Source organism: Mirounga leonina, unplaced genomic scaffold (assembly GCF_011800145.1).
Source record: "Mirounga leonina isolate KUSES-001 unplaced genomic scaffold, KU_Mleo_1.0 Mir_205, whole genome shotgun sequence".
Lineage (NCBI taxonomy): Eukaryota > Metazoa > Chordata > Mammalia > Carnivora > Phocidae > Mirounga > Mirounga leonina.
In genome coordinates this window covers 819387-845677 of record NW_023270515.1, presented here as the reverse complement: position 1 = coordinate 845677, position 26291 = coordinate 819387, and positions in this window count along the sequence as shown.

Below are 26291 nucleotides of genomic sequence, written 5' to 3'. Positions count from 1 at the left end.
AAGACAAAAATAAAGCCATTTTTAGATTTTTTTTTTTTAAAGGGAAAATAAAACAGAATTTGTCACTAGCAGACCTGTGCTAAAAAGAATTGCTAGGGAGAAATGACTTCAGATGGTAGTTTGGATAGTAACTCAGATACATAAGAAGGATTGAAGAAAACCCTAAATGGAAACATGTGAAGATGTAAGAAATATATATGTATAATATATATATTATATATAAATGTATGTATATATTTATATGCATATAGTATCTGTATCTATGTATATGTATATAAATATATTTGAAAAACGTATAAATATATATGTGAAATTTATATATACATATATAATTTTTAATTAAAAAAAGACATGGCCATATAAAGCAAAAATTATAATACTGTATTGTTTGGCTTTAACATATAGAAATTAATATATATGACAACAGTAGCACCAAAAGTAGCACAAAAGGGAATGGAGCTAGACAAATACAAAGTTCCAATATTTTATTAGAAGTTAGTGTTAATTTCAAACAGACTGTGGTAAGTAAAAGATGTATACTGTAATACTTAGGTAAAGCACTAAAAATAATGCAAAGAAATATAGTTAAAGTCAATACAGGAATTAAGATGGAACACTAAAACATTTGTTAACATAAAGGTACAAGGGTAAAAGATTAAAAAGAGAGAAAAATGGGACTTATAGGAAAAATTAGTGAAATGGTAGACTTATATTAAGGGGAATGAACTAAAAATTCCAATCAAAATTCCAACAAACTGTTTGACTGGACAAAAGTGAGATATATTGTCTGTAAGAGATCAGTTTAAGTTCAAAGATACAAATAGATTAAAGTGAAAGGATGACAAAATGTATATGATGCAAACATATAAACAGTAATCAGAAAGGAAATGGGATTATTTTTATTAATATCAGACAAAATAGACTTTAAAAATGAATGTTACTAGAGACAGCATTTCATAATAAAAGGGTCAATACAACATAAATAAGTTAAATATTATAAATTTATTTGTACCTAATAAGAGAGCTCCAAAATAAATGAAATAAAAACATTAAAAAAATCAACAATATCGTTGAAGATTTCAATATTCTTCTCTCAGTAATTGATTGAGAAAGTAGGCATAGTTGAGCAAGAATATAAAAAACTTGAACAGCACTACCAACCCACTTGATAGAATACTTCATCTGACAATAGCAGAATACTTATTCTTTTCAAACGTACAAGAAATGTTCATGAAATAAACCATATACTGAATGATAAAACAGGAGTCAATATATTTAAAAAGATTTCTACCATACATAGCATGCTGTTAGATGAGAATGGAAATAACTTAGAAATCTATAACAGATGAAATCTGAGAAATCCTAAAATATGGGGAAATTAAACAACATACTCATGAATCAAAGAGGAAATCACAAGGGAAATTAAAATATATATCAGGTTTAGTGAAAATGAGAACACAACATATTCAAATTTGTGCGATGTTGCTGAAGAAGTCATTAGAAGGAAATTTATTGCTTTGAATGCTTATGTTATACAAGAAGACAGGTCTAAAATCAGTAAACTAAGCTTTCAATTTAGGAAGCTAAAGAAGAGGAGAAAATTAAATGCAAAGTAAGTAAAAGGAAGGCAATAGTAAAGGTCAGTGTGGAAATCAACAAAGTAAAAAAGAGAAAATGAATGGAACCAAAAGCTGGTTCTTTGCAAAGGTCAATAAAATTGATAAACCTTCATCAGATTGAAAGAAGACACAAATTACCAATTAGGAAAGAAAGAGGGGTCATCACTACAGATCTTATAAACATTAAGCAGATAATAAGGAAATATTACTAACAACCTGCTCTGAAGTTTAAAACATGTTTTGTTCTTTTTTAAAAAAAATATTTATTTATCTGACAGCACAAACAGGGAGAGCAGGAGGCAGAGGGAGAGGGAGAAGCAGGCTTCCCGCTGAGCAGGGAGCCGGATGTGGGACTCCATCCCAGGACCCTGGGATCATGACCTGAGCCGAAGGCAGACGCTTAATGACTGAGTAACCCAGGCGCCGATAAAATATGTTGATGAAAGAAAACCTAAATGAAATGGAGGGGGATACCACAGTCTGAAAGACCCAGGATTATTAAGATGACAGTTAACCCGAAAGGTATCTATAGACTCAACACAATCCCAATAAAAATCCCAGCATTTTTTTATGTAAGATACAAACTGATTCTAAAATTTATATGGAGAAGCAACGAATAACCAAAACAATTGTGAAAGAGAAGAACAAAGTTGGAGGACTTCAGTGACCTGATTTCAAAACTTACTATAAAGCTGTGGTAATTAAGAAAGCATTGGATCAACATAAGGATAAACATTTAGCTCAAAGGAACAGAATAGAAAGTTTGAAACTAGAGACACAGGCATATGATCAATTGAGTTTTGACAAAGGTGCCAAGGTAACTCACTGAAACTATATGAAGGATTTTTACAACTTAATAAGAAAAACAACTCAATAAAAAATGGACAAATGAAATCAGAGATGTTCACAAAAGAAGATATATGAATGGCCAATAAACACATGGAAGGATGAGCAACATCACTAGTCATTAGGAAAATGCAAATTAAGGCAACAAATGAGAAGCTACTATAAACCTAGTAGACTAACTACAATTTTAAAAAATGAATTAAAATATTAAGTGTTGGCAGGAATGTGTAGCAATTGAAACCCTCAAACACTGCTGGGGGGGGATGGAAAACGGTTGGATAAACAGTTTTGTACTTTCTTATGTAGTTAAACATGCCATAAACATTAAGCTTACCATATGACCCCATAATTCCACTCCTGGGTATCTATCCAAGAGTAGCAAAAATACATGTCCACTCGTGTGTAGAAGCATTATTCGTAATAGCCGAAAAGTGAAAACAACCCAAATGTCCCTTGACTGGGGCATGAACAAACAAAATGTTATTATAATGTATTATATTATAATACTATAACATGTGGTCATAACATATCCATAAATAGAATAATACTCAGCAATTAAAAGAGAATAAATTGTTGATACATGCACCAACATGAGTGAATCTAAAAAGCCAGGATGCTGGGGCACCCGGGTGGCTCCATTGTTTAAGGGTCTGACTCTCGATTTCGGCTCAGGTCATGATCTCAGGGTTGTGAGATGGAGCCCAGAGTTGGGCTCCCCGCCAAGTGAGGAGTCTGCTTGAGATTCTCTCTCTCCTTTTCCCTCTGCCCCTCTTCCCTCTGTGCTCACTCTCTCTCTCAAATAAATAAATCAGTCTTAAAGAAGATAAATAAAAAGTATGATGCCGAGTGAAAGAAGCCATACACAAAAGACTACACATTGTCCAAATAAATCTGTATTAAATTCTAGAAAAGGCCAAACTACAGAGGCAGAAAGTAGACCAATGGTTGCCTGAGGCTGAAGGCAAAGGCACGTGACAAATTTTTAGGGTAATGAAAGTGTTCTAAAACTTGATTGTGTTGATCGTTTGACAGTAAGGTATATGCTTATCAAAACTCATGGAACTATACACTTAGGGTGGGTCAATTTTTTTTTAGTATGTAAATTATACTTCAGTAAAGCCATTAAAAAATAATCTAACCTGACCTTCATGGTTTCTGTGACAGACCTGTCTACTTCTCCGGCCATCTTACCTTGGGGTCTTCTTCCCCAGATGGTGAAAACAGTGGGTCTGACTCTGCCCTTCCTTTTGGTTGGGGTATCCTTTCTGGGCATTCAATCTGGGCCGCTATTCTTGGTGCCCGAGGGGGCCCTGCAGCGCTGCTGGGGTCCACCCTGTGCTGTCCGCTCCTGTAGGCGGTGCCTGGCGTCCTGGTGATCCTCTGTCTCTGGTCCCTTTAGTGCCGATCTGATCCTTAGGGCGACATCGAGCATCTTTCTCTGGTGGCCTGGAGGCCCTCTCTTTCACTGCCAGGCATGGGTCCTGAAAGGCAAGTATTTTATAAGGAAACTTAACCAAAGGGAAGCACTGCTTGAGGCTGTACCTGTTTTAGACTTGAAGCTACAAAGAGGCAGGATCATCCTACGGACCCCAGCCCAGCACAGGGATGTTGGGGTGCCGTTTGTGAGACTTGCCCTCCTTGAGGAGGAATCCTTCCAGCCTTTTCCGCGGCAGGAGGCCTCTTGCATCCACAGCACCGGGGAGGACTTTGCCCTCTCCCTCCGGTGCGTGGACGATGAAGAAATTGACATCAGGGACTAGGCGGATCCTGCGGCCACAAGCAAGCCCTTCCTGTCCCGCTTCTACGGCCCCATTATGAAGTCACCTCCAAGAGGTTGAGTTCAGAAGTCGACCTGCCTCGTCTGTCTCCAATCCACAGGGATCCCTGGACTGACCCCCTTCCCTCCCACACTAGCTAAGGTATTGCCTCTAGCCCTCCTAGGCGCTGAACCGTGTCCCTCCAAAATTCATATGTTGAAGGCTTGACCCCCAGTGCTTTAGGATGTGACTGTATTTGGAGATAAGGTCTATAGAGAGGTGAGAAAGTGAAAATGAGGTCACGAGGGTGGCCCTGATCCACTCTGACCAGTGTCCTTATGAGGTCAGGACACAGACGTGCAGAGAGGGACATGGGGAGAAGACCGTGTCTGCACACCATGGAGAGAAGCCTTAGAAGAAACCAGCCCTGCTGACTCTTTGATCTTGGACGTCTTGCCTGCAGAACTGGGAGAACGCGAACTTCTGTTGTTCAAGCGGCCAGCCTGTGGCGTTTTGTGACCGTAGTCTGAGCAGAGGGAGCCCCCCCGCCCCCACTCATTCCCTCCCACACTTTCTTCTCCTCGCTAACTCCGTCACTCCCTGGCACTATCTGTTTCCTTGTTTCTTGCCAGCCCGCCGGCCCTGCAGAAGGTTCAGGAAGGAAGGGAGGAGACACCCCGGCCTACAACAGAGCCTCTGCTCGCTCAGCTAGGTTTGCGGAATGCATTGGTAAGTCCGAATGGAGCCTGTTGCTCTGTGGCCCATACCGACTTTCTTTGAAAGCAAATGAAATCTTCTAATTACTCTGGTTCCTGAGAAGCAGATCCTGCCCCAGGCCAGTCCCAGAAGGCCGAACAGGCTATGGGCTTGAAGGAGGAGACAGGCTAACAGGCTCTCCCTGAAGCCTGTTAGAACGAGCGCAGCTCTTTTCAGCAACGCCAAGCTCCTGCACCCTTACCAACCTCGGCCACCAGCTGAAGAGCAGATGGCTGTGGCTGGAACATCAAAGTTCTAAGTGTGTGAGGTTGTGTGCATGTGCATGCGTGTGCATGTGAGTGCGTGTGAGTGCGTGTGAGCACTGGGCATGTGAGATATGAAACCAGGAAGAGAGAAACAAAAACCGGTTTCGGCATACTTAACCAACGTATCAGAAACAGGCTCTCCTGCAAATTGGGTTTACGTCCGATCAGGCTTGCGTGCTTTGTAAAAGTCTAAAAGTGAGTGATTTGTCCTAACTCTAACCCCAGCCACAGAACCCAGCATTTCGTGGGGATGCCGCCCCGTGTGAGCTGCTTGATGTAATGAGTGTGGGGATGCCCTTGCTCGGAATGATCTGACCCTTCCGATGAACCCCCAGATCTGAGCAGAGGTCTCAAAGACCCAGCTGTCCGCAGTGGTAGCCGCTGGTCACATGAGCCTATTTTCATTTAAATTACCCAGAATGAAGTTAGAGATTCGGTTCCTCCGTTGCTCGAGCCACATTTCAAGTGCTCAGGAGCATCACGTGGCTGTTGGACAGTGGAAATACGGAGCGTTTCCAGGATTACAGAAAGTTCTGTTAGCTTCAGGATAGAGAGCAGGCAGGGTTGGCAGAAATCACTCTAGGGGCTTGGAATGGGTTGGGGCCGAGTGGTCTTGGGCCTCGAAAGCTCCCCAACGGGGTGCTGGGTCTCTCAGGAATGCTGGCTGTTCGTCTGCTTATGTTGCCGTCAGCCGCAGGGAAGGGTTTGCTTTAGCTGACTTCCTGCTGTGAGCTGATCTCTCGGTGTTTCCGACATATTTTATACTCAGAACAATTCTCTAAGGTAAGTATGTCCTCATTTTTATGATTGAGAAAGCTGCAGAGCAGAGAGGCAGCTGATCCATAATCAGCTATAATTGACAGAGTCCGGATTTGAACTTGGGTTTAGTTAGTCCCAAGCAGAAACCTTTTTTACTGTATCTTTTTGTCTTCTTGGCTACCTGGGCCCTGGCAGGATGCAGAGCAGGAAGGGGATGAACGCACTCACTCTCTGGGCTTACTTCCCTCTGTCGGGGAACCCAACCCCGACCCTCGAGTCTCCCTCCAAGAGGTTGAAACCAGTAGACTCTGAGGTGTCCATGCTGGTCTCCCCGAGGTCCTCACTGTGGAGTCTGAGCGCGCTCATGTTTTCTCCAGGCAGGTACCTAGAGGCAAAGTCACCAACAACACAAGTAGACACGTTGATGTTGGTTTTAACTAAACATGTTGGTATTGCAACTCCTCTAGAGGAAGGACGGTGCTCCTGGACCCGGGATTACCCGAGCACCTCTCAGGGGTTCTGGGGGGTTGGCGTTTGGCTGGGGCCAACAGATGAGGCTTGGATGCCATGGAATTGCAAGGAGAGTTTTAGGCCCCGGTTTTTCTGCTCATGAACTGAGAACAGAACCAAGTCACAAAGCAAGCCAATCCACAAATTATTTGTCAAGTTATTTTATGTTTTAATTACTTTACAAATTCAGTGTGTTTGAATATTGTAGGTACATTTCTTTACAAAGCTCCCTCTCTCCCCTTTTTTAAAAAAATAAGTAGGGATTTTAAATCTTAGCTTTAATTAATTATTTTTTTAAAAAGATTTTATTTATTTATTTAACAGAGAGAGAGAGACAGCGAGAGAGGGAACACAAGCAAGGGGAGTGGGAGAGGGAGAAGTAGGCTTCCTGCTGAGCAGGGAGCCCGATGCGGGGCTCGATCCCAGGACCCTGGGATCATGACCTGAGCCGAAGGCAGACGCTTAACGACTGAGCCACCCAGGCGCCCCTTTATTGTTATTTTTTTAAAGATTTTATTTATTTGACAGAGAGAGACACAGCGAGAGAGGGAACACAAGCAGGGGGAGTGGGAGAGGGAGAAGCAGGCTTCCCGCAGAGCAGGGAGCCCGATGTGGGGCTCGATCCCAGGACCCTGGGATCATGACCTGAGCCGAAGGCAAACGCTTTACGACTGAGCCACCCAGGCGCCCCTAAGTCTTAGCTTTTAAAGAAAAGTCTACTTTTGACTTCTGGTGCTTTTGTGAGGGTCTACGTACTTAACGACCATATGCACCTGCCACAATTATCGAGAGTCTTAATTAAGCAAAGTCAGATGAGCAGAAATAGAAGGCACTTCAGGGACGCTCAGAGGAGAGATTTTAGGATCCAGGCCTGACATACAGAACCGATTCTGCCCTTACACAAAGGAAGTCCTCGTTTGGCCATGTTGGGGAGAGAAATGTGACTTGAAGCAGAAGTGGCCAGAGCAGCCCGCTCTCTCTGTATATGGCAAAGTGCATGGATCACAAATAGCCACCAAGTGAGCACATTCACGCAAACACCAAGTGGGAAAAGGGGACATCGCCCCATGTTGGCATCTCACGAGCGCTCTTATCTGTCTCTGAAATGCCTTTGACTTAAATTATATTTTATCTGATATTAATTAGTGGCAACAGCTCTCCTTTGGTTAGTATTTGCTTAGTATACACACATCTTTTTCCTCCTGCATCTCTCGTAAACAGTCTACAACTGGATTTTAAAAGGTGAAATTTTTACCTTTTAAGTGAGGCATTTACTCCATTTGCACTTAATGTAATTGTTATATTTGGATTACTTCTACCATCTTATTTTGTGCTGTCAATGTTCCATTTTTTCTTTTTGGGGGGATCTAACGAGGTTTTCCCTTATGTCATCCCATTTTCCCCCTCTGGTTTGTAAGTTACACTATCTGTTTTTATTCTTCTAGTGGTTACTTCAGAAATTTACAACATACAAAATTAAGTTATTGTTTAAAGTTAATGAAAACCTTTGTCCTTCTCCTAGACGATACACGGATCTTAGAAAACATTTGGTCTATTCATTCTCTCCCTGATTTACGTGATTAATCGACTGGGCTTTTAGGTGCAAATCTGTACAGATTAAAAAACCCAGTTGTCATTACTATGATTAGCATTTTCTGTAACTGAAGTTCACTGAAGTCTGCCCACTCATTTACCACCTTCTTTGTCCTTCCTTCCTTGCTCTATTGTTCAGATCCTTTTTCTGAAGTCACATTCCTTCTGCATGAAGTATATTCCTAAGAATTCCCTTTCACGAGATTCTACTAGGGAAGGAAAACTGTCCCGATCAGCTCTGTTCCTGCCAAGAGAGGTTTCAGCTTCACGCAGGGAAGGGCTTCTGTAGGATTCCTGTGTCTCTGCTTTTATGGGCTTATGCTTTTAAATATCCTTTGCTTTCATTTTAATGGGTTCTTGGGAGGGAGGAAAAGAAGACATGCCCAACTGACCATCTTGTTCTGTACAGAACTGCCTGTGTTTATTTCCCCATAAATATTTTGAATGTTACCGTAGTAGGGAAATTTACGTGGAATAAAAGACATACCGCTTCAGTTGACACATAGATGCCATTCAATAAAATTCTGTCGAATGAAGCAATTAATGAAGCAAAGTCCCCTGAATAACCTTCTGGAAACATCTTGCCATTGAATGATTTTCCAAAAATTCCCTTCTGAATTTTAAGAAGAAAATGATTAAGATAATATGCAGTGTTAGCTGTAATTTCCCACTATTTTTATTTATTTGTTTGGTCTCTTAAAAATTTTTTTAAATTTTATTTTTTATTTTAAAGATTTTTATTTATTTGTCAGAAAGAGAGAGAGAGAGAGAGCACAAGCAGGGGGAGCGGCAGAGGGAGAGGGAGAGGGAGAGGGAGAGGCAGGCTCCCCACAGAGCAGGGAGCCCGATGCGGGGCTCCATCCCAGGACCCTGGGATCACGACCTGAGCTTAACCAACTGAGCCACCCAGATGCCCTACAAAGTGTTTTCACAGACAGTTTCCATATGCTTTCCACAACAGCCTAGAGGGACAGGCAGCAGTTCTTAATTCTATTTACAGGTGATTCAGGCCTTTCGATTTCTAGCCCCAAGCCCTTGCACGGTACTGCTCGGTTCCCCGGTCCAGTGTCCTTATGTCCCTCTATCAGGACCACAGGCTAATTTTGCTACTTTAGGTGATACTGGATGGTCACTAGTACTGAGAATCTTTCTCTATGACGTTGTGCTGGTCGTGTCTGTTTATTTGTTGCAAGGGTCTTGGTCGGGAAAACAAACCTTCCCCGTTTTATGCCATGGTTCCAGAAGAGGCTGTATTGATCCAGGTGATGATTTGTTTTCTCAGCCCAAGTGGAGAGCCGCCTGTCCTTTGCCTGTCCTACAGTTGCCAGCTTAAAAAGGTGAGGACCACCGCTTTCTGATATTTGGAAACAAAAAAGTTCAGAGGGACGGTTTTAGGGGTAGTTTCCACGACTTGGACATGGCTCTCGCACTGGCTTTGCTTAGGGTAAAATCCAGCCCCAGCTCGCGGCTGTGAGGGTTTGCGGGCATCCCAGCAGGACAGCGGCTGACTCGCTACCCTAGGACATTCTTCTCAATGGCTTCTCTGAAGCTCAGGTGACCTGATTGTCCTCTCCCTGTCTCCCTCCTGCCCCCGCCGGGCAGACTTCACACTGCTCTGTGGTTGCAACACCTTTTGTCCTGCATTAGCTCTCAAAGAGGATGTATGTAGGCTTCCGGAGAGCCCTTACCAACATTTTCTCATCAGACAATCACGTGGCTTAGCAGGACGTGGCAAGAAAGGACTTCTGATGTCTCCCCTTGGTCCCTTGGAGCAGTGGTTCCCAATCTTTGCTGCCTGTTCGCATCCAGGGAACTTTTCAAATGCTCAGTGCCCAAGCCACACTTTCGTCTGGTTTCCGGAGGTGGGGCCCGGGGGTCGATGTTGTTTACACCTCCTAGAGATGCCAACACGCAGCCGAGGGCCAGAGCCAGTGTGGCCCTCAGGCCTGGAACCCCCCAGGAACTTGTTAGATGAGCACATTCTCAGGCTCACCTGGGCCCACCGAGTCAGACCCCCAGGGCTTTTACACCCCCTCCCGATGATGCTCATGCTCGCTCATGTCTGGAAACCACTGCAGAGCATCTCAAACCCTAATGCAAACCACATGGGGGATCTTGGCAAAATGCAGATGCAGACTCGGTGGGTCGGGGTGGGTCGGGGTGGGCTGCGACCCCGCCTCTCTCACGCGCCCCCAGGTGATGAAGCTGCTACTCCCAGGAAGCCTGAGGGCACAGGTTCCCAGCAATTCTTGGCTTACAGTAGATGCTCAGAAAGACCCAGTCGAATTGGATAAATATTTAGCGAACATGGGGATTACAGGAAGCATGGGACTGTGCCAACAATTACACGTCGTAATCAGGGTAAAAATACCCACAGTGAACTTGCCTTGATAGAAAGTCTTAAAAGTCACTGGGAATGCTTGGAACAGCGGTCTCATGTTACAGCAAAAAATCCAGCAGGTAAGTTATGCGGGCTGGAAGGAATTTACACTTTACCTCTCTTGGGCATTTGCAGTTCACTGATTCGTGGAGCATGTTAAAAAAAAAATGGTGTGGAAGTGAGGCCTTCTTCCTAACAGCATCAGCCCCCATACTCGTAAGATCCACTGGGAACTCCGGCGTGAATGCTGGAGGAGTGTTCTGACGTCAGATTTCTCCTTGCCTAGAAGTAAGTGGCTCTGGGTCTGTGGGCTTCCTTCAGGAGTACAAGGGAGTCAAAGGGGGCCAAGATGTCAGGTCCTGTATGACTGCAAGGGGTACAATCTGCAGGTTGTCTTTACCCAGGGGTTAATTTACAGAAATAGGTCCGTGAAAATTGGTCACTAGGGGGCAGTATTGCCCCACAAAGAGGCCCGGTGACCCTGGCATTTACAACCTGCTCTTTCTTTCTTTCTTTCTTTTTTTTTTTTTTAAAGATTTATTTATTTATTTGAGAGAGCGAGAATGAGAGAGAGAGAGTACATGAGAGGGGGGGGAGGGTTAGAGGGAGAAGCAGACCCCCTGCTGAGCGAGGAGCCCGATATGGGACTCGATCCCGGGACTCCAGGATCATGACCTGAGCCGAAGGCAGTCGCTTAACCAACTGAGCCACCCAGGCGCCCCCAACCTGCTCTTTCTTAAGTAGGTATGGTATCAATGACACTCTTTGTTCTTCCTTCTCCCAGGACCTGTAGGCGATTAAAAACATACCAAAGAAATCCGTATGCATCAGACCTTTTAAAATGTCTGCTGACTGTTTTTAAATATATTTTTAAAGGATTTTATTTCTCTCGCCGTTTTATGCAATTCTTGCTAGTTATTACCAAAGATTTAAAAAGTGGTCCTTTCCTGGAAGACGCTGATCTTTATCAGCAGATCTGGAACATTCAGCCCTGCAGATATTAATATGCCCAAGTTTAGGAGGGTTTGTTCTCAGGGAGAAGTTGGGTCTGGGGGGAAGCCTGTTGATCCAGAAACTCAATATTGTGTTATTTTGGACGTTTCAGTCGTTTCCTGATTTCTTCTGAGTGGACACTGTGGCAAAGGGACCGAGGTGGCCTCTCGGGGGGGCACGCTGTGACCTCCCTCGTCCGAGCTGGCCTGCCCCCAAGTGTGCACCTCTGTGATCCGGGCCCTGTCACATCCTCAACGATACTGGCCTGAACGAGTCTCCGCTGGTGACATTTATTAAGACCGAAAAGTGCATGGCTTTTCCCACTGCCCCTTCTAAGGGCACCTGAGGAAAAGTCGCTGGAATGTGAGGGATTTTGCTCAGTCCACAGATCCCCGGGTCTGTGTGTGCCGTTTGCATGGGCGGGCTCGGTTAACAAGGCTTCCTGGCTTGGTTAACTGCTCAGCCCCTGGCTGGGCCACGTCTCCAGATGCCGGGTCGTCCTCGGCTGATATGGTTTCCATATGTGACCCCACGTGCTCTCGGCGGACCCCTCTGAAGAGGTGGGCCCCCCAGGTGCCCTCTTGGGAACAGTAAATTGTCTGCGTCTATTGGGCTTCCTTCCAGGCAGCGTCTCCCCCTCCCACTGGGCCACACTTGAGCGCCATCAAGCCCTCGGCTGGCTCCGGAGGCCACGTCCACATTCGCTAAGGAAGGGGACAACCCCCCCCCCCCCCCCCGTTCTCGCCGCTGTTTTCCATTCGGCCTGCTGAGGGCGCTCTGCTCTGGGCTGAGATCGAGGCAAGGTTTTCAGCAGGGACTTGATGCTGTTTCGTGAGCACAGGGGCATGAGAATGAGCGCTGTTGGGCGCCAGGCGCAGTGTCCAGCCCTGGGGACCCACAGGTGGACACAGAGGCCCCCCCGCCGCGCTCCGGGAGCCTGCAATCCCCCGGGCTCCCCCTTCTATAACTAAGGCCAGAACGGCTCTGCTCGGGGTGCCCAGCCACGGGAGGGCTGGTGGATCCCAGTGCTGGGTGACCCACTGGGCAGGAGAGTTCAGATTCCAGCCCAGCGTGAGTCCTGGGTCCATCTCAGCCCAGCGTGGCCACGGAACATGGGCCTGTGGCCTCTCGGCTCTGTTCCACTTGGCAACTCCCGGCCGACCTGACTCCCAGCTCCTGGCCTGTGCTGTGGCCACGAAGAAGAGTGGGCTGGCCACAGGATGCAGTGGGCTTGTGGCCCCAGGCGGGTTGTCTCCCAGACCCTCAGCCTGGGAAGGGGTCCCGATGGGTTCTGTAAGCTCACCATCGGGGGAAGAGGAGGTGTGGCGGGCGGCTGAGGGCAGGGATGTGTCAGCTGGAAGCGCGCTGGGATCCAAGTTCAGAACATCTGACCGCAGAGGTGGAAACAAATAGGGATGAGTAGTCATATATATACATATTTAAATTAGTAGCCTAGTTTTTTTTTTTTTAAGATTTTATTTATTTATTTGAGAGAGAGAGAGCACGAGCAGGGGGAGGGACAGAGGGAGACGGAGAAGCAGGCTCCCTGCTGAGCCAGGAGCCCGATATGGGGCTCAATCCCAGGACCCCGGGATCATGACCTGAGCCGAAGGCAGACGCTTAACGACTGAGCCACCCAGGTGCCCCCCAGTAGACTACTTTAAAGAGCAGTTTTAGGTTCACAGCAAAATTTCGTAGGAGATACAGAGGCCTCCCATCTACCCCTCCCCCCACGGGACCCCCCCCGCCCCGTGGAAACACCCACTGTTGTGGTGCGTGGGTTACGATCGAAGAACATGCACTGACACATAACCACCCAGAGTCGATCAGCAGGCATCCGGGCTCCCTGTTGGTTGTGTACGTTCTGTGTAAGCGCAGGTTTCCACCATCATAGTGTCCTCCAGAGGGGTTCACTGCCCCACCAGCCGTCTGTGCTCTGCCTGTCATCCCCGGGAAACCCCCGGTGGTGTTACTGTCTCCACACACTTCTTTCTGGAATGTCAAATAGTTGGAATCAGGCAGCGTGCGGCCTTTTCAGATCAGTTCTTTCACTCTGCGGTGCGCATTTACGTTTCCCGTGTCTTTTCATGGCTTACACCTGCTTTCTTTTGTGCTGCATTAACTGGGTCGTCATATTTATCGAGAGGTCTGGAGCAGGGCGGTCGTGGGCTTCAGGGGCTCAGGGGCTGCTCGTCTCAGCCCCCGGGACCTGCAGAGGCTGCTGAGCTGGGGGAAGAGGGTCGGGGCAGAGGGGAGGGTGCTGCCAGCCAGCGCTGTCCCCTTTGTGCAGGAGAGAAGGGTTTCTAGAAGACCCTGCAGGGAACGTCCACGTCCATCTCATCGGCCAGAGCTGGGCCGCGTGGCCGCACCGGGTGGCAGAGGGGACAGGTCAGGCCCGGCCCCCCTCCGCACTAGGTAGGGCTTACCCTGCATGCTTCTGCGAACGTCAGGGGTCTACTTGCAGAGAAGTGTGTGAGTGTGTGTGAGCTTGTGAGTGTGTTTGTGTGTGTGTGTTTGTGTGTCAAATGGGCGTTGGGGAGATCATGGAAGTTTGTCAACCACAAAGCTCAATAAAAAGACTGTCGTCATGGCAGGAAATGGAATGAGCTGGTGGGGAAAGGCGAGCTCCCTCCCCTGGAGGCGGCTAGGAAGGGGTGGTGGTGCTGTGGTGGGATGCAGGCCGCCTGGAGGGCACAGGGGAAGTTCAGAAGGGCGGCTCAGAGCACTGTGGGCTCAGGGAACTGATGAAGGGGGAGGGGTTTGGCTTAGGCCTTGAAGGCTGGGGAGAATTCTTTTAAAGTAGCTATTTTAGGGCGCCTGGGTGGCTCAGTTGGTTAGGCGACTGCCTTCGGCTCAGGTCATGATCCTGGAGTCCCGGGATCGAGTCCCGCATCGGGCTCCCTGCTCGGCAGGGAGCCTGCTTCTCCCTCTGACCCTCCCCCCTCTCATGTGCTCTCTCTCTCTCATATAAATAAATAAAATCTTAAAAAAAAAATAAAGTAGCTATTTTACACTAAATTCTACCTCTGAAACTGATGAAAAAATTATAATACAATAAAAAATAAGAGAAAGTAGCTGTTTTATTCTATCAGAGCATCCAAGACTGCACATCACCCTTTATTTCCCACTTGCACCATCTTCTCTAGCAACCCCAGTTCTGGGCTCCGTAAGGCTTCCCTTGCAGCTGGGGGCGGGCAAGGGCAGGTGAAGGGAAGCATGAAATGCGACTTCGGAGTCGCGCCCTCCGAGGGAACGGAGCCCCCTCCCGCTTTCCTCCCCCCCAGCGCCTGCCATGGGGCCAGGGTTGTGCTGAGCCATTGTGGCGGCCATGGCTGAAACCACCCCGGGAGTGGGGAGGCCCACGGCAGAGAGAGACAGTCTTGGTGACCGTGGACCCAGCACCTGCAAGCTTACGTCAGAGAAAGGACAGCCTTTCTGGTTTAAACCGGTATTCCTGGGGCTCCAGCTCTGCCAAAGCCATCAGCCTCTGTTGTAATTCATAATCAAGTTTTTAGTGTCTCCTGAAAGCTCCTTTATTCATACTTACCTAAATCAATGTTTGCACAGCCTTGCAGTGTTAAAGAACCATTTATCCTTCCTTTTTAAGAAGAGGGTTTTCTGCGTTATCACTGGATGCTGGTCATTTGTGCGGGGAGCCCGAATCTCCCTGTGGCATCAGCCTCTCTGGCCGGGGTGGTGGGATGTGAGGAGATGCTTTCCTTTAGCCCCTGGACCCCTCCCTCAGGCAGGTTGTCTCTGGGAAGGGATGGGATGGCAGAAAGAGCAAAACTGGACTCAGGTCTGGGCTTTTGGTTTTCTAAAGGCCAAGAGCCGCTGAGCAGGACCACGAGTGGGGACGCAGGTGGTAGGGAGGCACCTGCTGAGGGGCCAAGGGGGATGGCGCAGCAGGACTACAGGGGGGAGGGCCCCCCTCTCAAGCGGCAGCAGGGACAGATGACCTGCAGCCCCTCCCCAGCACCTAGGAGCTAGGCAGGTCCTCTGGAACCCAGCAGCCCCTCAGGACAGTGGGGGGCCCGGGTTTGACTCAGTTCCAGTTTCTGCCATTGATAGGGTGAAGGCTCCCGGTGGAAATCGTGCTGAGCAGTGAATGCTCACCCATCTGCATCTCTGGTGGAGAGTTGTATCAGCCACACAAGCATTTGCAGACATCCTTTCTGGGCCGGGCCAAATACCAGGCATTGCAGGTTCAAAAAATGTTGCAGATACAAAGATGCATGAGACACCGGTCTCTTCATTCCAGCTTCCTGTCCCCTGCTCTAGACATTGGGTCCCTAGGAGGCCACGTTTGAAGGCCCCAATGCTACTTGGTTGTTCTGAAACATACTGGTATTTTATAAATATTATTGCAAGTGCAACATCTTTAGGACCAAAGTATGGCCTTCCTTTGCTGGTGGCGATTTTTCAAAGAATTTTTTTTGCTAGCAACTACCCACTTTGCATAGGGCTCCTGGCCCAGAGTGGCCGGCAAAGGAACTCCCTGCACGTCTTTGGGATTTCCCAAGATTTAGCTTCTGTGTGAGAGGAAGGTGACTTTAAGCGAATGGATCCTACTGACATAATCGTAATTTTCTGTTTGGAAGTAACCACACGGTAACAAACCTCTGAGGCCACAAAAAGCTGTGTCCTGTACAAGGAAGGCAGAAAGAGCATGGAGTACCATTGACTACACGTGGGGGATGCTGATTTTGCACCAAAAGAAGAGCTTTCTGTGAAATGTTATTGCTTATCTTAGAGCCATACTAAGGATTGTATATCAAAGGGTGAAAATAATTTGCTGAAATCCTACTTCTTCCCCTTAAAAAGTCACTGATGAGCGAAATTGTGAACAAATAGCTTTTCAAGCAAGTCAGCAGCAAAATAGGTTATATAACCAAGTCACCGTGACCGTGAAGAAAACCTTCTTCCTAGATGGGATGCTTGGCCGTAATCACATGAGTTATCTTAGGAGATACCATGGATGGAATTTTATATAACCTTGCATGGGGAAGGTCTTTCGTGGCACGGCGTAAATCAGGACAAAATTCAGAAGCTGTAAAGGAAAATATTGATAAATTTCACTTCACACAAATTGAAAGCTTCTGCATGTCAAGAATACCATAAACAAATTTAAAATACCAACCACAAAAGAACCATCCAATTAAAATATGAAGCCAATCTTCAACCTAGCAATTTCCCACTGCTAAGAAAAATATTTGGAGTCGTGGTGGAGCTGGTTGCCCTCTGAAGTCTAGTGCTTTCTCTCACCGTCATGGAATTCTAAGGGGGCCCCCCTGACAGAACCCTGGGTGGTGCCCCAGTCCTTGGATCCTGCTGTTCCATAGCCTCCTCCCCTTGGGTGCGGGCAGGGCATGTGCTTCCAAGCAGGAGAATATGGCAAAGGTTGTGGGCCATCCGTGACGGTGTGTATGTATTATGTACGTAAGAGTGTAGCACCCATTCTTGCTGAAGTCCCTCTCTCTCTTTTGTTGGCTTTGAGTTAATCCCATAGGACGAGGGACTGAGGGTGGCTTCTAGGAGCCGAGGGAAGCTTCTGATAGATCACCAGCAAGACACGGAAGCCTTCAGCTCTACAACTACGAGACACTGAATTCTGCCAATGACCAGAGTGAGTTTGGAGGCAGCTCCTTCCCCAGCTGAGCCCTGGCTGGGGAAGCAGCCCTGGCCAACACCTTAACGTCAGCCCTGTCGAGGACCTAGTTCAGCTGTGCGCAAGCTCCGGACCCCCAGAAACTGTGAGAAAAGCAATGTTTAGTTTTAATTTGCTACGTTGGTAGTGATATTGTTAGGCAGAATAGGGAGCGGATGCATTGCATCTCTCTGCCTTCCTTAGATGCCATCATCGGATTAAGTTCTAACCCATGGAATGTGAACAGAAGATACGCAGATGGCCACTAGGGAAACGCACACCCAAACCACAACGAGATACCACCCCCTACGCATTAAGATGGTTACCATAAAAAACCCATCATAACAAGTGTTGGCGAGGATGTGGAGAAGGTGGACCCATCCTGCACTGTCGGTGGGAACGTAAAATAGTGCAGCCACTCTGGAAGACGATATGGTGGTTTCTCCAAAAAAAATTGAACATAGAGTTACCATATGACCCAGCAGTTCCACTTTTGCGAATATACCCAAAAGAATCGAAAAGAGGCTGTTAAAGAGATATTTGTAGACCCATGTCCATAGTAGTGTTATTCCTAATAGTTAAAAGGCGGAAGCCATCCAAGTGTTGACCAGTACATGAGTGGATAAGCAAAATGTAGACCATACAGACAATGGAATATTATTCAGCCTTAAGAAGGAAGGACATTCTGACATCTGCTCCAACAAGGGTGAACCTTGAGGACATGATGCTCAGTGACATCGGCCAGACACAAGAGGGCAGATACTGTCTGATTCCACTTCCCTGAGGTCCCTAGAGCAGCCAGATTCATAGAGACAGACAGTAGGACGGTGGGATCCAGGGGCTGTGGGAGGAGGCGTCAGTATTTAATGGGGACACTGGAGACGGATGGCAGTGGCGGCGACTACAGGACAGTGTGAATGTACTTAGTGCCCCTGAATTGTACACTAAAAATGGTTAAGATGGTGATTTTCGCTATATGTATTTTATCACAATAAAAATAAAGCAAAAAAAAAAAAAAAGGAACTTGCAAAATCAATGGGTATACAGTGCCATCCCATTGCATAAAAATATGTATGTTTGCTTGTTGCATGAGTAAGGAATTTCTGAAAGAATACACAGACAACGGACCGTGGGGAGACCTCCTCTCGCATTGCATTGCACACCTTCTGGTGTGGTTTGCAATGTTAGTTTGTAATGTGCATGTCTTACTTTTTAAATTTAAAGCCAGTCATCAACAAGCAGACTGCATTTCCTCCCATTCTGGTTCCTGACGCTCCTCTGGGGACCGTTGCTTAGGGAAATGCTGGTTCCTCACGTCGGGTTCTGGGGAGATGTTTGGAGCTGCTTGGTTTTGGTTCTTGTAGAAAACTTTTTTTCTCCCCCCGAAGGATAACATTTAATTCTTCAAAAGCAGAACAGCCAGAGTAAAATTTGAAATTTAATTGGATTGTATTTGAATGATTTGAATCAATAAGTAAACACAGTTATTGAAAGAGCCTTTGGGGTTTTTAAAACACCAAATAGAGCCGCAATCTAGAAGGCATTTGGCAAAAAAATACACAGATTTCCTCATTTGTAGAGACTGTCTTCTACCTGTTTTGTGTGTCCCATGGCATCTGGTAAATTCTATGCAATATTAAGTAAATGCTTAATCACTCCATGGTGGGCAGAAACAATTTTCATGGCTAATTTCGACCATAACAGATCATGTGAGCTGTTCATTTCGATGGTGCTGACCTTTTAATCATCAATCTCATAGTTAAAAATAATTAAATTACCCAATTAGGCAAAAGGAATGTTGAACAAGACATTACCCTCAGGGGAAAAAAGGACTATGCAGAGATGTGTTTTCATCGCCTTGAATAGGTCCACGTACAAAGATCTGGATGTGGATGCACTTACAGATCCCAACAAGTGGCCCGGAGAGGTGAAGGAGGGGCGGGTCCGCTGGGGAACACAGTGGCTCCCACCAGTTGATAAGGGAAGTATTAAAAGAGGCAGGTAAGCCCCGGAAAAATTCATGCTCTCATTCTTTGAGAGACATATTTGTCCCGCAGCTTTGTTCTTTTCCATACAGGCAAAATGCATGTGCATTATAATAGAGTTCTTACGATTTTTTCATTCCAAATTTTTAGCTAAAGCATCCATTTGTTTAAAAGCGGTACTAATTTACACCCCAGCTGAGCACTGAAGGGAGGGCTTGTCAATCTCATGCTGTTGGCATTTTGTGCGGGGTCACCCTGGGCACTGGAGGATCTCGAGCAGCCCGTCTGGTCTCACCCACGAGGTGCAGTAGCATCCTTCCCCAGTTGTGCCAACCAAAAACGTCTCCAGACATCGCCACGCGTCCTCTTGGGGGCCACATCGTCTCCGGTTGGGAACCCCGGCTTAGAGGGCGAGGCCGGAGTGCGCGCAACGCCCGCCCCTCTATGCACCTGGGAGCCAGCTGGTGGTGACCTTCCTCCAAGCCCACCGGCAGGCTCTGACCGTCTCCTGCAAGAGTCCGTCCCTCCTGGGGCTCCTGTGTCATCCTCCTGGGCGGGCAAGGGGTCTATGTGTCTGCACAAGGAGCAGGAATAGGCCACGCAGCAACCGTGGGGCTGAGGGTTGCAGGGGCTCGGCGGAGCGGACTGCTGGACCGATTCCCTGAGTGACTGGTGGGCTCACGTGCCTGTGCGGGGCGGGGGTCCAGGGGTGCCAGGCTCGCCAGCCCTCGGAGCTGCTCCCCTTAGCGATCGGCTGCGTGGGTATGATTTCAGCCCGCATTCCCCGACCACTGATGAAGCTTAGCATCTTTTCAAATGCTTTACTTGTATAATGAGACAAAAAGTAAAGATAGATGCCCACATACGTGGGTGCCCGTGTGTGTCAAAGGAGGCGTTCTATACAAAGGGGGGGGTAGGCGCATCCCGGGGGGCGTTGAGCGCTCCCAGCCGACGGGTGGCCTGGCCAGCACTGCCAAGGGCAGCCCCGACCCTCCAGGTCCAAGTAGGACATGGGCCACTCCTCTGCTCCCTCTGCCTGGCATGATGCCAACCACTGGCCGGTCCCTTTACACCTCAGATTGGGAACTAGCGCAGCCGAGGAGCCTCTAGGTGGCACTGAGTCCTAGAGGTTTAGGAAGCGCCGCCAGCCCAGGCCCAGCTGCCTGCACCGTGACCGGACTTTGACCTGCTTTGCAAACAGAGCCCCACCCTGCACCTGGTTTAGAAATGCTTCGGGAGGGTTCTACAGGCCAGGGGTGGGGAGAGACTCCTCCCTGACAGATGCAAGTGTGTGCGTGCGCGCGCATGAGTGGAGTGCCATGTGGGGTGTGTGTGTGTGTGTGTGTGTGTGTGTGTGTGTCTGCACGCACGCGCACACGAGGAACAGCTTCTGCCTCCCGGGCTCCCTTCGGCGCTGCGGGCTCCTCACGCTATAGAAGCTTTCTTGCCGCCACCACAGAGTGGGGGACGTTCTGGAAGGTTCCTCCCTGCCCAGCACTGAGGCACATACATTGGTTGCCTTGGCATCGATTCTAAAGTTGGCTGTTTCCAGATCTGGGCGGGGGCCCTCCAAAAGGGACCCCCCTTCCCTCGAAAATGCAGTTGTTTCTTTGCGCTATTGTTTCCTTTTCCTTTGTGGTTGCTTTTTTTTTTTTTAATGGGAAAATATCATAACTATACTCAGAAAAAGAATCAGCATGTATTTTTACCCGTAAATTACTTGAGAAACAAAAGGTCAAATGTCTTTAATTAGAGCTTCCATTGTATCATTTTCATTTGTTTCCCAGCAGGATGAGGGCCGGCTGGTGGCGGGGGGTAGGGGTCTGGGCTCCCAGCTCGGGTGTGGACAGGCAGACCTCGAGTTGGGCACTTTCTCCCTGGAACACAGATCTTTTGTGTGTGTGTGTGTTTGTGTGCGTGTGCATATGGGTGTGCATATGTGTGTTTTAGAAGGTCGGATACCATTTTGGGGGAATGACAGTGAGGTTGGGGAAGGAGCTCCCCCCATCCTCCAGCCTCCCCCACATGCTCTTTTGTAGACCATGAGCCTGGAAGCAATGCTGGTTGAAACTTTCGTGCAATTCTTGGATTACGTGACATCTTTTGGCCGAAGTTTGGGCGAGTCTTCTGTTCCTCTGACATCGTTAGTTTTGACAGATCGGCTGACTGGAGTTCGTGAAGAGATGTCTACATGTGTGCGGTTTGCCAGAAATAAGCTGGTTCCATTTTCCTATAGTGAAATACGCAAGAGTCTCTGGAGATGACTGTCTCTTTGCGCCCACAGTGAGACCCACTGCTTGGGAGGGAGGGCTGTCCCCCAACTCTTCTCAGCCTCAGGTCATCGTCCTGACAACACTGATGGCCCCTGGTGGCCTCTCTCAGAGTGTGACATGGCTCAGAGCGTCTCTGTGCAGAAGAAGCCTGTAGCCCCGAGTAGCTCCCTGAACCGCCCCACGTCTCTGCGAGCTCGTCTTTAAAACAAGGATGATGGTGACCCTCGGGGATTGCTCGCTTCCATCTGCCTGGCTACTGCCTGAAGTGCGGGCCACGTGGCCAGTGCCAGGAGCCCCGCCGCTCAGCTCCTTTGTCCTCTGGGGTGACCTGGGGAGCCCTGATAGCCTTCCATGGAAATCCCAGGCCACCTGCTCAGGAGAGCCAGGCATGTCTGAGTCACAAGGCAGCTTCCCCCGCTGGGTACTGAGTCATTTTTAACCAGCCCTCATGACTGGCAAACTCTTGTCATCATCCCGTATTCATGGAAGTGAGCAGGTGCGGGAGGACCGGCCTGGAGGGGCGGCGCACAGGCCGAGGGCGGGTGGTCCTGCGGGCCAATGGGCCAGCGTTAGCATCCCAGCCCTGTGTCTGCACCCTGGGCGGTCAGATGTGCCCAGTGGGGAAGAAAGACAGCAGAGTTGCTGAGAGTCGGGGCCCTTCGGAACCAGCCAGAGTGCCTTCCGAGACGCTGAGCTTTGGGTCCCTGTAAAAGACCACCATGATGGGACGCTTGGGTGGCTCAGTCGGTGAAGCGTCTGCCTTTGGCTCAGGTCAGGATCCTGGTGTTGTGGGATTGAGTCCCACATCGGGCTCCCTGCTCAGCAGGGAGCCTGCTTCTTCCTTGGCTGCTCCCCCTGCTTGTGCTCTCTTTCTCTGTCATGTAAGTAAATAAAATCTTAAAAAAAAAAGAGATGACCATTATAAACTTGGCCAATTCCATAAAACTCAACCAACCAGATATTCAACTTTTTTTTTCAGAAATGTTTCCAGTTTTATTGAGATATAATTGACATAGAACATTCTGTAAGTGTAAGTTTTATAAGTTTTAACCTTTTGATTTCATACATTTATTTTTTTAATTTAAATTCAATTAATTAACATATAGTGTATTATTAGTTTCAGAGGTAGAGTTCAGTGAAAAATTCTCAACTCTGATCAACCACTCTCTGACTTCAGAATCTCTTGCTGTGTTGGTTAGATTATCTCCTTGATGGGGCGCCTGGGTGGCTCAGTCGCTAAGCGTCTGCCTTCGGCTCAGGTCGTGATCCCAGGGTCCTGGGATCGAGTCCCGCATCGGGCTCCCCGCTCAGCGGAGAGCCTGCTTCTCCCTCTCCCACTCCCCCTGCTTGTGTTCCCTCTCTCTCTGTGTCTCTGTCAAAAAAATAAATAAAATCTTAAAAAAAAAAAAAAGATTATCTCCTTGAGGGCTAATTTATTTACCTCTCCTGTTCCGTCTTTGGCACCAGCTTGCTTCCCGAGTGGCAGCACGGTCCTCTTCGGGTCCCTTTCTTGTGTCATGTGATGTGCTGGAGCTTGCTCACGGACCTGGAGCCAGCTCGCTGGGTCTGAGCCCTGAGGCTTCAGGGACCTGCAGGGATCCGCCCTCCCCCCACCTCCCTCGGGGGTTTGGAGGTTAAACTAAAATCAGTCTGCATGAGGCTGAGAAAACCCGCCACGTATTCTGCAAAACGAACGACGCTATTCGCTTCCAGCGCTGAGCTCAGGGTTTCTCTGGTGCTAGATTTTCCAGTTGGTTCCTTCTGGCTGTGCTTATACTCGGTGCTGTAGCTTACAGTTTTTTGTTTCTTTTTTTTGGTTATCCTTAACTAATGTTATTTTTTAGTAGTTTTAGCTTTACAGAAAAGTGAGCAAAACTTGTGCACAGAGCTCCCATATGCCTTTGCGCTCCCCCAGCAGTTCCCCCCGTACTAGCATCTTGCCCACGTGTGCTGCGTCTGTTCCAGCTGACGGGTCACTATCGACAGACACGGGTTATTAGCCCAAGGTCCCCGACTTCACTAGGGTTCGCTCTTTGTGTCGAACTTTCTTTCTTTTTTTTTTTTTTTTAAAGATTTTATTTATTTATTTGAGACAGAGAGAATGAGAGACAGAGAGCATGAGAGGGAAGAGGGCAGAGGGAGAAGCAGACTCCCTGCCGAGCAGGGGGCCCGATGCGGGACTCGATCCCGGGACTCCAGGATCATGACCTGAGCCGAAGGCAGTCGCTTAACGACTGAGCCACCCAGGCGCCCCTGTGTCGAATTTTCTATGGGTTTTGAAAAGCGTGCTGTGGGGTGTGTGCACCATGATGGTTCGCTGCCCTGCAGGGCCACCCGCTCTCTCTCCCCCTTCCTTACCCGTGACTTCACTGGAGTCCTAGCAAAGGGTCTGAACAGCTTTATAATCCCCGTTCCACACTGCCCCTCTGCTCGACACGCAGATTTCTTTTGTCATGCCACGTAGAATGTAGAACTCTGTCCCTTTCCTTAACCCTTTAATATTGGATTTTATTGTTTTAATTATTGTAGCTAGCTTGAGATTAAACACTTTATTTATTTTTAATTTTTTAAAAAGGATTTTATTTATTTGTGAGACAGAGAGAGAGCAAACGAGCACAAGCAGGGGGAGTGGGAGAGGGAGAAGCAGGCTTCCCACCGAGCAGGGAGCCTGATGCAGGGCTCGATCCCAGGACCCTGGGATCATGACCTGAGCCGAAGGCAGATGCTTAACCGACTGAGCCACCCAGGCGTCCCAAAACACTTTACTTTAGAATCACTTCTTACCATCAAAGCAATTAATGTTTATTTAAAAATCCCAACAATCCCTGTATTTTATTCATTTGAACACCGGTTTCTTTCTTTCTTTTTTTTTTTTTTTAAAGATTTTTATTTATTTGACAGAGAGAGACACAGCGAGAGAGGGAACACAAGCAGGGGGAGTGGGAGAGGGAGAAGCAGGCTTCCCACGGAGCAGGGAGCCCGATGGAGGGCTCGATCCCAGGACCCTGGGATCATGACCTGAGCCGAAGGCAGATGCTTAATGACTGAGCCACCCAGGTGCCCCTGAACACCGGTTTCTTACATGCCCATGGGTTCCCAGACCTCTCCTAGCTGTGGGGCTACAGGGGAGAAGCAGATGAACGTGGCTCCTTGCCTCCAAGGACTTCACCTTTGAGGGGGGAGGACAGATAATGAGCAAGCAAGCCCTTCAGGAGGAACGAAGGAAGCTAATGGTAGACCCCCGTAGGAGCGGGCTGAGGGGGTGGACCTGGGTTTGCAAAAGCCTGAATTGGCAGCTCCCGTGGAGCTTCAGGAACACTTGGGGGGGCTGCCTGGGACCAGCGGAATGAAAGCCCAGGCCTGGGGATGGCGACTCTGAGAATCTCTGGGTGGACAGGTAGGAATGGGGTCGTGACTTTGGTTTCAGATACGATGGCAGGCAAGTCCTCACCAATAACGTGCACGAGCCCAGGAACCTGAGCGGAGCTGGGAGGGAGCCAATGGAACATCAGGGAAGGGTGCTGCAGGCGGGGGGAGCCGCCTCTGCGAAGCTCTGGGGTAGGGGTGTCTTTTAGCTTCCCACCTCCCAGAGTGTAGGCCCTTGCCCCCCTGTCACTGTCACAGACATGGAATTGCTTGGGGACCACCCACAAGTAGGGAGAAAAGAAGGGACAAAAACCCCACAGAGCTTTCTCCCTCTCTGAGTATTAGAAGCCCCTTTCCCTGCTCCCCGAGCGCCCTCCCTCTCCACGCTGGTGGCCCCTTCTGGATTTGGGCTGTTGAGTTCAGGCCATGGGTGGGCAAAGGAAATGGTAAACTCTCCTCCTCCCCTGCCCTGTTTGGTGGGCCTTTGAACACCAGTCTTCTTCTCTGGTCTCACACCTGCTGCCCTTTGGTTTTGTGAGCTCTTGCCCAGCTGGCCTGTGAATCCTGTCCAGGCTGGATAGCTGCACTTGATGGGAGCGAGGGCCCTCTAGCTTACAGACGAGGGCACTCACAGGGCTGTAAGAGGGGGCGCCGGCTGGACACTGAGGCAGGGATGGACTCGGTGACCTTGGAGGCCAGGCTGTGCCCCCATCTTTCCCTCCCCACGTGCCCCACTGTAGCCGATTTCAGCAAGCTCCTGCTTTGGGATACAAGGCTGGTTCCATTTTAATACTATAAATAATGTTAAGATGGAATTCTGTACACAGAGAGCAGGGCTCTGTTTCTGGAAGTGGATGTTTCTGGAAGTAGAATTGTTGAGTCTAAGAGCACGAATACTTTTAAGGCTTTGGTTAAAAACCAGTCGCGTCTCAGGGGGTATTCAGGGGGATGACTTTGCCATCGTCATGTGCCCATGGTGACCTGTCCCTTGGGGTGGTCCTCTGGGGTGAGGAAGCAGTGGTCTGGGGATTGACCTGACCACTCTGGACCGTGGGTGGGGAGCATGCCAGCCCCGTGTCCATAGTGCTCAGTCCCCAGGTCCCACTGGGGTGGGGGGTCCCCTGCCTTGCTCTGTGCATGGCTTCCACACCTTTCACTGGAGCACAACTCCTGCTGTTCCTTGACAAACGTTTAAGAGGTACCCCTCCCAAAGGTCCCGACGATTGGCTCACAGCCTCCCTACATGCAGCTGGGGCAAAAGCTACGCATCCTAATTTGACCCCTTTGCCTGTCACCCCTAATTTATCAAGCCCCCTACTAGGCATTGTCTCACCCCCTGTGGTCTCACTGTCCCCTTCCCCTGCGCCCCGCCCCACCCAGTCTCTGCTTTCAGGAACTTCACTCGAGGCACTGAGAACCTAGTGTTTTGGACTCCCTGTTAAATTTGACATTTTTTTTTCTTTTGCTGAATTCTGCCCTGATCTCTACTTATTAGATTTTTCTTCTTTCTTCTGGATTCATTTTTTTTCTTCTTGCCAGAG